Source organism: Pelodiscus sinensis, chromosome 1 (genome assembly GCF_049634645.1).
Source record: "Pelodiscus sinensis isolate JC-2024 chromosome 1, ASM4963464v1, whole genome shotgun sequence".
Lineage (NCBI taxonomy): Eukaryota > Metazoa > Chordata > Testudines > Trionychidae > Pelodiscus > Pelodiscus sinensis.
The window spans coordinates 35,131,595-35,143,113 of record NC_134711.1 but is presented as its reverse complement, the minus strand read 5'-3'; the positions used below and the strand labels follow the sequence as shown (position 1 = coordinate 35,143,113).

General features: G+C 50.5%; 1 long non-coding RNA gene across 1 annotated transcript; it reads left to right on the top strand.

Moving 5' to 3' along the window:
* The first annotated feature begins 2,582 nt into the window (after positions 1-2,582).
* LOC102447715 (uncharacterized) lies at positions 2,583-11,169 on the top strand. Its single transcript, XR_001369327.3, has 3 exons — positions 2,583-2,785; positions 5,324-5,577; positions 10,236-11,169. It is a non-coding gene; the product is annotated as an uncharacterized LOC102447715 (long non-coding RNA).
* Positions 11,170-11,519: the final 350 nt, after the last annotated feature.

The following is an 11,519-nucleotide window of genomic DNA, read 5'->3' as shown; positions in this document are numbered from 1 at the left end:
AGGTGTGTGTGGATGCCGAGAGCCAGTTCTGTCAAAAAAAAGGCCTCCAGGAAGAAGCCCTGGTGGACAGTCTAACCTTTACAGGTACAGCACCTCTGTGGTTCCTGGCGGCAGCCTCTTAAAGGCACAGGCACCCAGAAAGGCCTTGCTGTCCGGCAGCTAGCCAGAGCACCCGTGCCAGCCATGACAGCCATGTTCCAGCCTCAAGGCCCCCCTGGCCCTTCTCGGGACAGAGACGAGGACCCACCCAGGGGCACCAAAAGGCAGGCACCAGCCTGGTCAGGGCCAGAAATCAAAAACTTCCTGGAGCTCTGGTCCCAGAAAGAAGCCCTGCAGGCCCTGCAAACACGCCACAGGAATGTGGACATTTATGAGTGCCTGGCCCAGGGACTGGCCACCAAAGGCATCACCCCTGCACCATGGCACAAGTCAGGGCCAAGGTAAAGAAGCTGCGCCAGGGATATGCCAGTGCCCGGGACGAGAGCTCCTGTTCCGGGGCAGCCCCTGAGACTTGCCCTTACTACGAGGAGTTGGAGCAGATCCTGAGCGGTGGAGAAGCCCAGACTCCACTGCAGGTGGTGGAGTCCGGGTTACCCCACCACATCATGGACCGACCCCTCCTGAGGGAGGAAGACCAGGCAGAAGAGGCGGGAGATCTGCACCAGGAGGAGGAGGAAGAGGAAGCAGCAGGGACCCAGACCCCAGAGGCCTCCCAGGCATCCGTGGATATCGTGGAGGGAACATCAGGTGAGTGCTTTGAGGGGTCACCACATATGGGCAGGTTGGCAGTGTGGGGGGCCAGCTAGCCCCATTGCCATTGTGGAGCCCCTGTGAAGCTTTCAGGACAATGCCCAACTCACACGTGGTGTCATGTGTAACACTCCTGAGTCTCCTGTCCAAAGGACAGCCCCTGACAGCCACAGCATGTCCTCGGGGACAGCAGGGGTGCACACAGACAGTGATTGTCTGCTCCTCTTTTCCTCCACAGCCAGACCCTCTAACTAACAGGGGAGCACCACACACACACCCACCACCATCCCGGACCCATGGCACCTGCAGGCACTGGCATGTGTACATGGATCTGCTGAGGGAGCATGTTGTGGCCCTGCAGGACCTCAACAGGATCCTCCAGCAGAGGACAGAGGCAGAGTCCGAGTGGCGCACCAGGCTGCTGGACAAGCTGGTCCAGCAATGCTCTGACATCTGTGCCACAATGAGGGAGCTCTTCGCCTTGCCTGCCCCTGTCCCGGGCACCACTCGTCCTGCACGCCAGGCCCCTGCTCCCCCTGCCTCTCTTCCCCCTTTCCCCCCCAGCCCCTCCATCCCGCTCTTTACCCCCTTTTCCTCTTCCTCTTTTCTCCTCTTTCCCCTCCTTCATTGTTTGGAGCGAGAACTAGAAAAAAAAAAGGAAAAAAGATGAGACAAAAAGGAATCTAGAAAAAAACAAGAGAAAGAGGGGTGGGAAATTGGGAAAGGAAAACCTGAACATTTGGTGGTTAAAATGTGTGATTAAAATGTTCTCAAAAATATCCCGCCCCCCCTCCCTCCAAAATGCAAAACCTGCAGAACAAACATTTTTCTGGATTTTTAGAGAAAAATCTTCTACAAATGTTTCACTCTGCTGTATTTATTTGTATAGATAAGAAGCAGGAAGGTGAGGACTTGACAGAGGAGGAAATGCTGCGATGTAAGAAGGGAGAGGCAAGGAGATAGGTGTGGGAAAAAGCGTGGGTTGAAATATGACAGGAACACGAAGGCATGCAAAGGTTGGTGAGCTACATTGGGAAGGGTAATTGTAGCATGAGCCAGTGACTGATGAGAGCTGAGTAAAAGCTCAGTTATTTGGCACTCAATGAACCAGAAGGCTGAATTAACCAGCATTTCTGATATCTCCCAATGCAAATCTTCAGTATAGTAACAGAGACCAGTATACTTCCCAGCACATTACACAATTACATAACCTGCACTCTGCTTTCATGCAAAAGAGGCAGAAGACATGTAAAAAAACTAAAATCTGGGACTTATTCAAAAAAGCAGCTTCCAAGGTGTATCATAGGGTCACTACAGATTCAGCCCAACCTGATAAACTTTCTACATCTACAATGATGACTGACATTGCTAATGATGACCCTGAGTCACTGCGGCTGTGTCCAGACTCCATGCCTCCGTCGACGGAGGCATGTAGATTAGCCAGATCGGAAGAGGGAAATGAAGCCGCGATTAAAATAATCGCGGCTTCATTTAAATTTAAATGGCTGCCCCGATCTGCCGATCAGCTGTTTGTCGGCAGATCGGGAGAGTCTGGACGCGATGCCCCGACAAAGAAGCCTTTCTTCATCGACACAGGTAAACCTGGTTTCACGAGGCTTACCTGTGTCGATGAAGAAAGGCTTCTTTTTCGGGGCATCGCGTCCAGACTCTCCCGATCTGCCGACAAACAGCTGATCGGCAGATCGGGGCAGCCATTTAAATTTAAATGAAGCCGCGATTATTTTAATCGCGGCTTCATTTCCCTCTTCCGATCTCGCTAATCTACATGCCTCCGTCGACGGAGGCATGGAGTCTGGACACAGCCTGCAAGATCCTGAAGTGCCTTCTGAATCATCAAAGAAAGATTAGATAATGTCCAGTGTATAATTTTAGTGTTAAGTGTATTTTAAGTGATCTGTGTGTGGCCTAAAGTGATATGCAATGTGATAACCTGCTGTATAGAAAACTTTACCTGTACACACCTAAGTGCTTCAAGACACCAGCCACTCTACAGTGCAGTACTACTGCTGGACTGGTGAGTACCTGTACATTATTTTATACTTCATTCATGTTATTGTACTTTAATTTGGTGAAAATTGGTATTCCATTGATAAAGGATATCTCTGAGTTAACCAGAATATTCCCTTAACCAACACTCCCATTTCCCCAACATGCTGGATATAATGAACCCTGTGCAAACAGGCAGAGTCAAGAGTTTTAGGCCAGTGTTTCTCAACCAGTCATATGAGTATCCTCAGGGATACTTGAGAGAAGTCTGGGGGAGTACGTCAACACAACTGAAATTTGGAGAAAACTGAATTTTTGTTTTAAGTTTTGCAGTGCTTTAGTATTTTTGTACTTTTTACACCCAAACATTTTGCCCTTCCCAGCTACAATTAAGTTGTTTAAACAAATGTGTTGCAATGGTAGAAAAAAATGTGTATCTGAAAACTGTAGAAACTGAGGGTATTTATCTTTTTTTAAAAGGGGTACTTTATATAAAAAAAAGGTTGAGAAACACTGTTTTAGGCCATGGGTATTTTGACAAATATGTTTGGATAAAGCAAATGAAACTGGTAGGTTGAAACATATTTTCCCTATTAGCATGCTGATGTGCAGAGAACTGCCTCTTTCTTAAACCAATTCTCAGCATTTGCAATGACAAGTGCAGAAGGAATTGCCTTGAGGTTAATTGGAAGAACTGGGTGTGAAACTTTCACGTCTGCTCATTGTGCCTGCATTCCTGCTACTCATAGCTTGCATTCCTGATGTTCTGGGCTCATTCACATATTGTTAAGGTGTATTTTGTGTGCATGCTGATCTACCTAAACAGTCAAATGGATTTGAAGAACTACCACCGATAATATGTAGGAATTTTGTTTTGTTAACTAAAAATACCTACCTGTGGGCTGAAAAATTAACATATGTATTACTGGATATCTGCCATTAATGAATATCAGAAAGAAATTGGGCACAAAGCTATCACTCTTACAATGAATTGGTGGCTTAATTGACCATAAAAAGCCCTTTCCTTTCCCACTAATCTGGATTTCCCTGGGCTACCAGAATTGCAGATGAAAGTGCAAACCATCCTTGACCTTACTTAACCAGCAAACTGTTCTCCTCTCTCACATACAGAAATAACAATACTTTGGATGCAGTGTAGTTGTAGCTGTGTCCATCCCAGGACATTATATTATCTCACACACTTTGTTTAGCTAGTATTTTGGGAGAGGTTTACAAGGTTTGGAAACTACAAAGAAGAGTTCAAGTTCCCACTCATTCTGCTGTGCCCTGACCCTTAAAGAGATATTAAGGAACATTTTGAAACTTGTCAATTTATATCCTCCCAGTCAACTACGTGTCCTGATTTTAAATTCAGTCATGCAGCTGTATAATATATAATACATATAATTTAGACGAGATATAGGATTTTATAGTTCTCCACATTTGATTTGAGTAATTCAAGGACTGAGAAACAGGTGATCTGTGCTCCAATCCTGGCTTTGCCCTGACTGCCTATGTAATCTTGGACATGTCTCTTAGAGACAGATTTTTCAAGGTATTCAGATCCCTAACTCTCAGGGTATATCTACACTACAGAATTTTTTTTGAAAAAAGGTTGTTTTTCCAAAAAAAGTCACTTACGTCCACACTGCAATTGCATTCTCCAAAAGAAAATTAAAAGAACAGAGGGAGTTTTCCAAAATTGGTATTCCTCATTCTATGAGGGAAAAGCCTTTTTTCCAGAAGAGCTCTTTCAGAAAAAGACGTGAGGATGGGGAAGAGGGAGTTATTTCAAAAGAGGAGGAAAGAGGAAAAAGCACAGGTGCCCTGGTGGCCACTCCGTCCATAGTTATCACAGCTTACATGCAAGAGAGCATCCATTCAGTGCAGACGCTATCTTTTGAAAAAACAGATCGCTTTTTCAATGCACTTTGGCAGCATGAATGCTTTCTTTCAGAAGACATTTTTCCAGAAGATCTCTTCTGGAAAAGCTTCTTTCAAAAGAAGCCTGTAGTCTAGACATAGCTTCAGTGAAATCACTGGGAGGTAGGGGCCCAAAATATGTAGAAGAATCTGGTTGTTAACCTTTCTGTGACTCAGTTGCCCCATCTATAAACTAGGAGTAATTATAATACCTACCTCACAGTACAGTAATGAAGCTTCATCAGTTAGGCCCTTTTTTCAGGAAAGTTCAGGTGCTTATGATCATTCATATTCAGGAAAGCATGATTAAATGCTTTCCTGAATAGGGATGGTTACTTGAATCAAAGCTTTATATTTACAAAGTGCTTCAAGATCTCCAGATAGTAAGTGTTAAGTGCTATTGGTTATTTCTAGTTGGTGTCTAAATATGTACTTCATGTAAATTAGCCAAGGGATTTTGTTGTAATATATAACATCTCTTATGCACACTGATTTTTCAATTTCATATGTAATTTTAAACCACGCAGAGCTAGGTTAAGATTTATCTAAATGTTATTAAGCATTAGATGAAGCCAGTCTCTTCACAGCACATCAGTTTGTTTACATTTATACTGATCGTGTGCACTGTCTCTTTTATTCACAGAGTCTTTGGATGAATTATATTTTGTTGACAAAGTCTGAAGAGGAAGCAAAAGAAATCAGGTCATAATGCCACTTTCAAGAGCTGGCAAGTTCACTGTGAAGTGAAGTAAAATTTACTACAGTGATTACACATGCAGAACAATGACTTTTTTCTCCCCTTAGAAGGCATTTTGTTCTAAAGTTCTTAATTTAAATAAATATTTTTATTGCCAAATCTTGAACAACAAGTGAAAAATTAATTCAACCCATTCAAAAGTAAGTTCCTCTGACTACAGAGCTGGGATTTTTTATTCTAGTTCCAGCTTTTTGCCATATGAGCCCAATGGGACAGCACAAAGATGAGAGGTTCAATAGTAAACCAATGAGATCATTTTTCCTTTTGTGCCAAAGTTTAAATAGCATTTACTTTTCAGCTAATTTCTGTTACTACTTTGCAAGTAGATACCAAAATAGATACTGTTCTTTTCTTTTGTCTGGTACAATACAGACAGGTTCTATCTCATCATGGTGAGATATGTAATCAGGAAGATTTGTACAGTATATAATTTTCTCACATTACAAAAAGGGTAGGATCTTTTCTGAAAAATGTATGAAGATGAAATCTCCTGGCTTATTTAAGAAATAATAAATATTTGCTCCTAGGAATTCCCTCTCACACACATTCTCTTTTCACGCACAATAACACCTCTCAACTTCTCAGGGGTATATGGTGAGGCTAAATGTCTTAGGGTATGTCTACACTACAAAGTTAGTTCGAACTAACGGACGTTAGTTCGAACTAACTTTCCTAGGTGCTACACTAGCGCTCTGTTAGTTCGAACTTAATTCGAACTAACGGAGCGCTTAGTTCAAACTAGGTAAACCTCATTTTACGAGGACTAACGCCTAGTTCGAACTAGCTAGTTCGAATTAAGGGCTGTGTAGACCCTTAATTCGAACTAGTGGGAGGCTAAGGCTTCCCAGGTTTCCCTGGTGGCCACTCTGGCCAACACCAGGGAAACTCTATTGCCCCCCTCCCGGACCCGGAGCCCTTAAAGGGCCATGGGCTGGCTACTCACTTTGTGCCAGTTGCAAGGCTGCAAGCACCCGTGCCAGCAGACCCTGCACCTGCCACACCATGAGCCAGCCATCCGAGGGCTCCCAGCCCTCCACTGCTCCCCAGGACCAGCCTGGCGGCTCCCAGGAGCCTGCCCGGGGACACAAAAGGCGGGCGCCCGCTTGGTCAAGTGCGGAGATCGTGGACCTCATCGAGGTTTGGGGGGAAGCCTCCAATGTCCACGATCTCCGCACTAGCCACAGGAATGCGGCCGTCTACGGCCGTATGGCTGCCAGCCTGGCCGCCAGGGGCCACCAGCGCAGCCGGGAGCAGGTGCGCTGCAAAATTAAGGACTTGCGGCAGTCCTACTCCCGGGCTTGCCTGCCAGGGGCCGACCCGGAGGCCTGCCCCCACTTCCATGCCCTGGACCGCATCCTGGGGCCTCATGCCGTCCCTGCCCCCTGGGATGTGATTGACCCCGGGGCAGAGGGACCGCTCCTGGACACAGAGGAGGAGGAAGAGGGCTCTGAGAGCCAGGAGCTTGCCGCCAGCCTGCCCAGGACCCGGGACCCCCGAGGCACCCCACAGAGCCGTTCGCCTGCATCGTCAGAGGCCGGGGAGGCGTCCACCTGTGAGTACCCTCGTGTTCCCCTTATGTGTACGGGGGGCTGGGGCGAGAGGGAGCCCCGGGACCGTGCGCCTGGGCCTTGCCCACCACGGAGCAGTAGCTGGGGATCCTGCAGGGGCCCTGACCTTGCACAGGGGAGCTGGGTTTCACACACCTGGGCCCCTGGGGAAATTGACCGCTGGTCTTGTTGCACCACAGCTGCAGCACCTGGGCCTGCAGGGCGCACCACACCGCCTGCAGCAGCCGCCCGCGCCCGGGAAAGCAGGACAGCCAGGAACCAGGAGGACTACCAGAGGCGGCACCTCTGTTTCCTGGACCGACAGCTCCGTCTCCAGGACCTCTGGGTCCAGGAGGACCTCAGGCTGCGCCAGAGGAGTCTGGAGGCCCTGGAGGAGCAGGGCCATGCCCTGCGAGGCCACCTCCAGAGCCTGCTGGACCGCTTTCCATTTCCTCCTCCCCCTGCTCCCCCTCTTGCTCCCTCTCTTGCTCCCCCTGCTCCTCCTGCTCCCACTCCTGCTTCCGCTCCTGCTTCCTCCACACCCCCTGTCCCCTCTGCCCCCCCTCCACAACCATTCCCCACCGACGCCCCCGGACCCGCAGTGTGGCGAGACGGGAGAGGCAGCCGGACTCCCACCCCTGAGCTTTCCTTTCCCTTCCTCCCTTCCCTCCCCTCCCCTTCCAGCTCCCTCGTCCCAGGTTTCCCCCTCCCTTCTCCCACCTTCATTCCTCCCTCCCCCCACCCCAGTTCTGTGAAATAAACAGACGTTTTTGTTTGAAAAACAGGTGTCTTTATTTGACAGTAGGTAGGGAGGGGAAAGGGGAAGGGGGGGTAGGATGGAAGAAGGCCCCAGTGGGGCATGCAAGGGAGAGGTCAGTCCTCCTCCTCCTCCACCTGGAAGCTCTCCCGCAGGGCTTCCCGGATCCGGATGGCCCCCCGCTGGGCTTCCCAGACGGCGGCGGTGCGGGGCTGACCGTAGTGTCCAGCCATGCGGTCAGCCTCAGCCATCCAGGCTGGCAGGAAAGCCTCCCCCTTCCGCTCACACAAATTGTGGAGCACACAACATGCCGCCACCATGGGAGGGATGTTGTGCTCGGCCAGGTCCAGACGGGTGAGGAGGCATCGAAAGCGGGCTTTCAGTTGCCCGAAGGCCCCCTCCACCACGATGCGGGCCCTGGTCAGCCTGGCATTGAAGGCCTGGCGGGAGGGATTGAGGTGCCCCGTGTAGGGCTTCATGAGCCACGGCTGCAGTGGGTAGGCGGCATCCCCCACCAGGCACACGGGCATGTCCACGTCCCCGACCCTGATGTGGCGGTCGGGGAAGAAGGTCCCGTCCTGCAGCCGCTGGCACACGGAGGAGTTGCAGTACACCCGGGCGTCGTGTGCTTTGCCGGACCAGCCCACATTAATGTCCGTGAACTGTCCCCGGTGGTCACACACGGCCTGCAGGATCACGGAGAAGTACCCCTTGCGGTTCACGTACCGGGACGCCTGGTGTTCCGGGGCACGGATGGGGATGTGCGTCCTGTCGATGGCCCCCCCCCGCAGTTGGGGAAGCTGAGGGCGCCGAATCCCCGGATGACGGCGTCCGGGTCGGCGAGGCGGACCACCCTGCGGAGCAGCACCCGGTTGATGGCCTTGACCACCTGCGGAGAGAGACACAGCAAAGCGCCAATCAGTGGGGCGCCCGGGTGGCTGGGATCGTGCGTGTCCTGGCAGTGCCCCACGCCCCACTCCCGGAAGCAACCCCCTGGTGGTGTGTAGTACGGCCGGGACAGCCCGACTCCTCCGGTGCGGGGCGCTTTCGCCTCCTTCCGCCCCCCCTTTGTCCCTGGGGCGGCCCATCCCCTCCTCGCAGCCCACCTCCCCCCCGGCTCGGTGGCCGACGAGCGCCGTACCTGCATGAACACCGCTCCGACGGTGGATCTCCCCACGCCGAACTGGTTCCCGACGGATCGGTAGCTGTCCGGCATGGAGAGCTTCCAGAGGGCGATGGCCACCCGCTTCTGGAGGGGGATGGCGAGTCTCATGCGAGTGTCCCTTCTTTGCAGGGCAGGGGCGAGCCACTCGCAGAGCTCCAGGAAGGTGTCCCTCCTCATTCTGAAGTTCTGGGTCCACTGTCGGTCGTCCCAGCGCTCCTGGACGATGCGGTCCCACCAGTCGCTGCTGGTGTCCAGACGCCAGACGCGGCGGGGCACGCCGGTGCCGGGGTGCCGCCGCGGCTCCTCCATGGCCCCCAGGGCAGCCAGGTGGAGAGGCAGGGGGCTGACGTTCCCCAGGTGGTGCCAGGCAGCCTCGAGCCATTGGTGGCAGGCTTGCAGCAGCAAGTCCAGAAAGTGCACCAGAAGGTGCAGGGTGAGCTGTGGCTCCATGTTGCCACCTGCGGCGGCCCCCCCCGAAGGGAAGCACCGACACAGATGGGCACAGAGACCAACGCTTTGCTGTCCCTCGGCGAGGTTGGCAAGCAAGCAGGAAAAGCTGAGAACCGGCTGTCCAGGGGGGTCCCTTTAAGCACGAGCCTCAGATAGCCTCAGACAGCAGCCACACAAAGCAACTACTGACCTGATGCCCTGCCAGAACCGGTTTCAGCTGCCCTTAAATGCCCCCCTGCGTCCAATCAGTGTGGACGCGCTAGTTCGAATTAGCAAAACGCTAATTCGAACTAGTTTTTTAGTCTAGATCCGTTAGTTCGAATTAGCTTAGTTCGAATTAACTAATTCGAACTAAGTTAGTTCGAATTAACGTTGTAGTGTAGACGTACCCTTAGTGTGTATCAGGTGATAAATGCCGATTCTTATGTCTCACACATACCCATACACTTTTATTCACATTTCTCAGCATCTGCTTATCACTCCTTCATCTTTCTTTCTTATGGATGCCATTATTGCCATAAGGTCAAACCTTCTGGACATAGAGGTAATCACAAATGGTAGGATATTTTGCTGCATTTTTGGGACCCTATTTCTGAGTGAGGGTATGTTGCAAGAGCAGCATGCAGTGAAGACAGTATTAATAACCTGTTTTGGAAAGTTGTGTTTGAAACTGCCTGGGACTTGAGATCCCAGAGGTCAGTCAGTGTTTGTTGAGTAAAAGCAGAACATTACCGATAAACTCTGTCTTCCTTCAAAAGTGAAGAGAGAACTACTGTCACCAGAGACTGAGGCTCGTGTACGTAGGTATTCCAACAGAACTGATTGGTCCTGCTTTTCTGTACTTACTGTATCATTCTTATGTAACTTCTGTTCTTTCAGTTTCAGTTAAAGAACAAATAAAATAATGGAAACACCTCTAGGAATGATACCCCATGCCCTGAACCAGCTTTAACTGATGCAAAACACAGCAGCCCATCTGCTTAGAAACACAGAGCAGAGCATGTGGAGTGGTGTTTTCGTGGTGACCTATTCTCTACACTGGATACCTATCAAATACAAAGTGGAGTTCAAGGTCTTAAGTTCAAGCTCTCAAGAACATTCAAAGCCTTCCATGAGAGAACTTTCACCCCTGCCACTATGGAAATAAAGCTGTCAGCCAAATAAGAGGCTCTTGAGTGCAGGAGATAGAACTTCAAAAGGAACCAAATCTAGATTATGTAAGTCATACTTGAAAGAGGTAAGAATGGCCATGAAACCATCCACTGTGAGAGCTAAACACCAGGACTGCCAACAGGGGCAGGTGAAAGGAACAATTTCCCAGTAGCCCGGGCCATTTAAACAGGTCTTGGGTGCAGAACTGATTCCAATACCACCTACCTGGCTGATTAGTAGAGCACAGACCACAGCATGCATTCAGGTGCCCCTATCCTACATAGCTCCATCACGCAGCAGCTGCTCTAGGGATCCTCACCCTAGCTGTGTAGGGGGAGAAAGGACGCTGCTTCTGTACCCCATCTCTTACAAGGAGACAGGGTGTAGACCCAGCTGCTCAGGAGGACTTGAGTTGGATGGAGCTTGCTGCATGGAGTTTAGGGCGAATTACGTGAATGAGTGTCTGCCTGCCTTCCTTGATATCCCCAGCAGCAAGCTCTCTGTCTCTCTGGGTGTGTCTACACTCCAGCACTAATTCAAACTAACTTAATTCAAATTAGTTAATTCAAACTAAGCTAATTCGAATTAGTGCATCTAGACCTAAAAACTAATTCGAATTAGCATTTGCTAATTCGAAATAGCATGGCCACAATGAGTGGACCCTGAACCGAAGTTAAGGCTGGCCGGAAGCAGTGCCGGCAGGGCATCAAGTTAGGTCTTGGAGTGTGGAGCTGCTGCCTCAGGATAGCCGAGGGCTGTGCTTAAAGGGACCTGACCCCCACCCCGGACAGACAGTTCTCAGTGTTCCCCGCTTGCTTGTCTACCTCGATGAGGGACAGCAAAGCAGTCCTGTCTTGGATTGCCCTGAGTGCCCTCACACAGCACATCACAGCACTCAGCCTTCAGTCTGGCTGCACTTGCCACAGGCTGCCATCCGGGGGGGGTCATTCAGGGGGCTGTCAGGATCCAGGAGACCCTGCAGGAGAGCTACCACTCCGAAGAGCCCGCAGA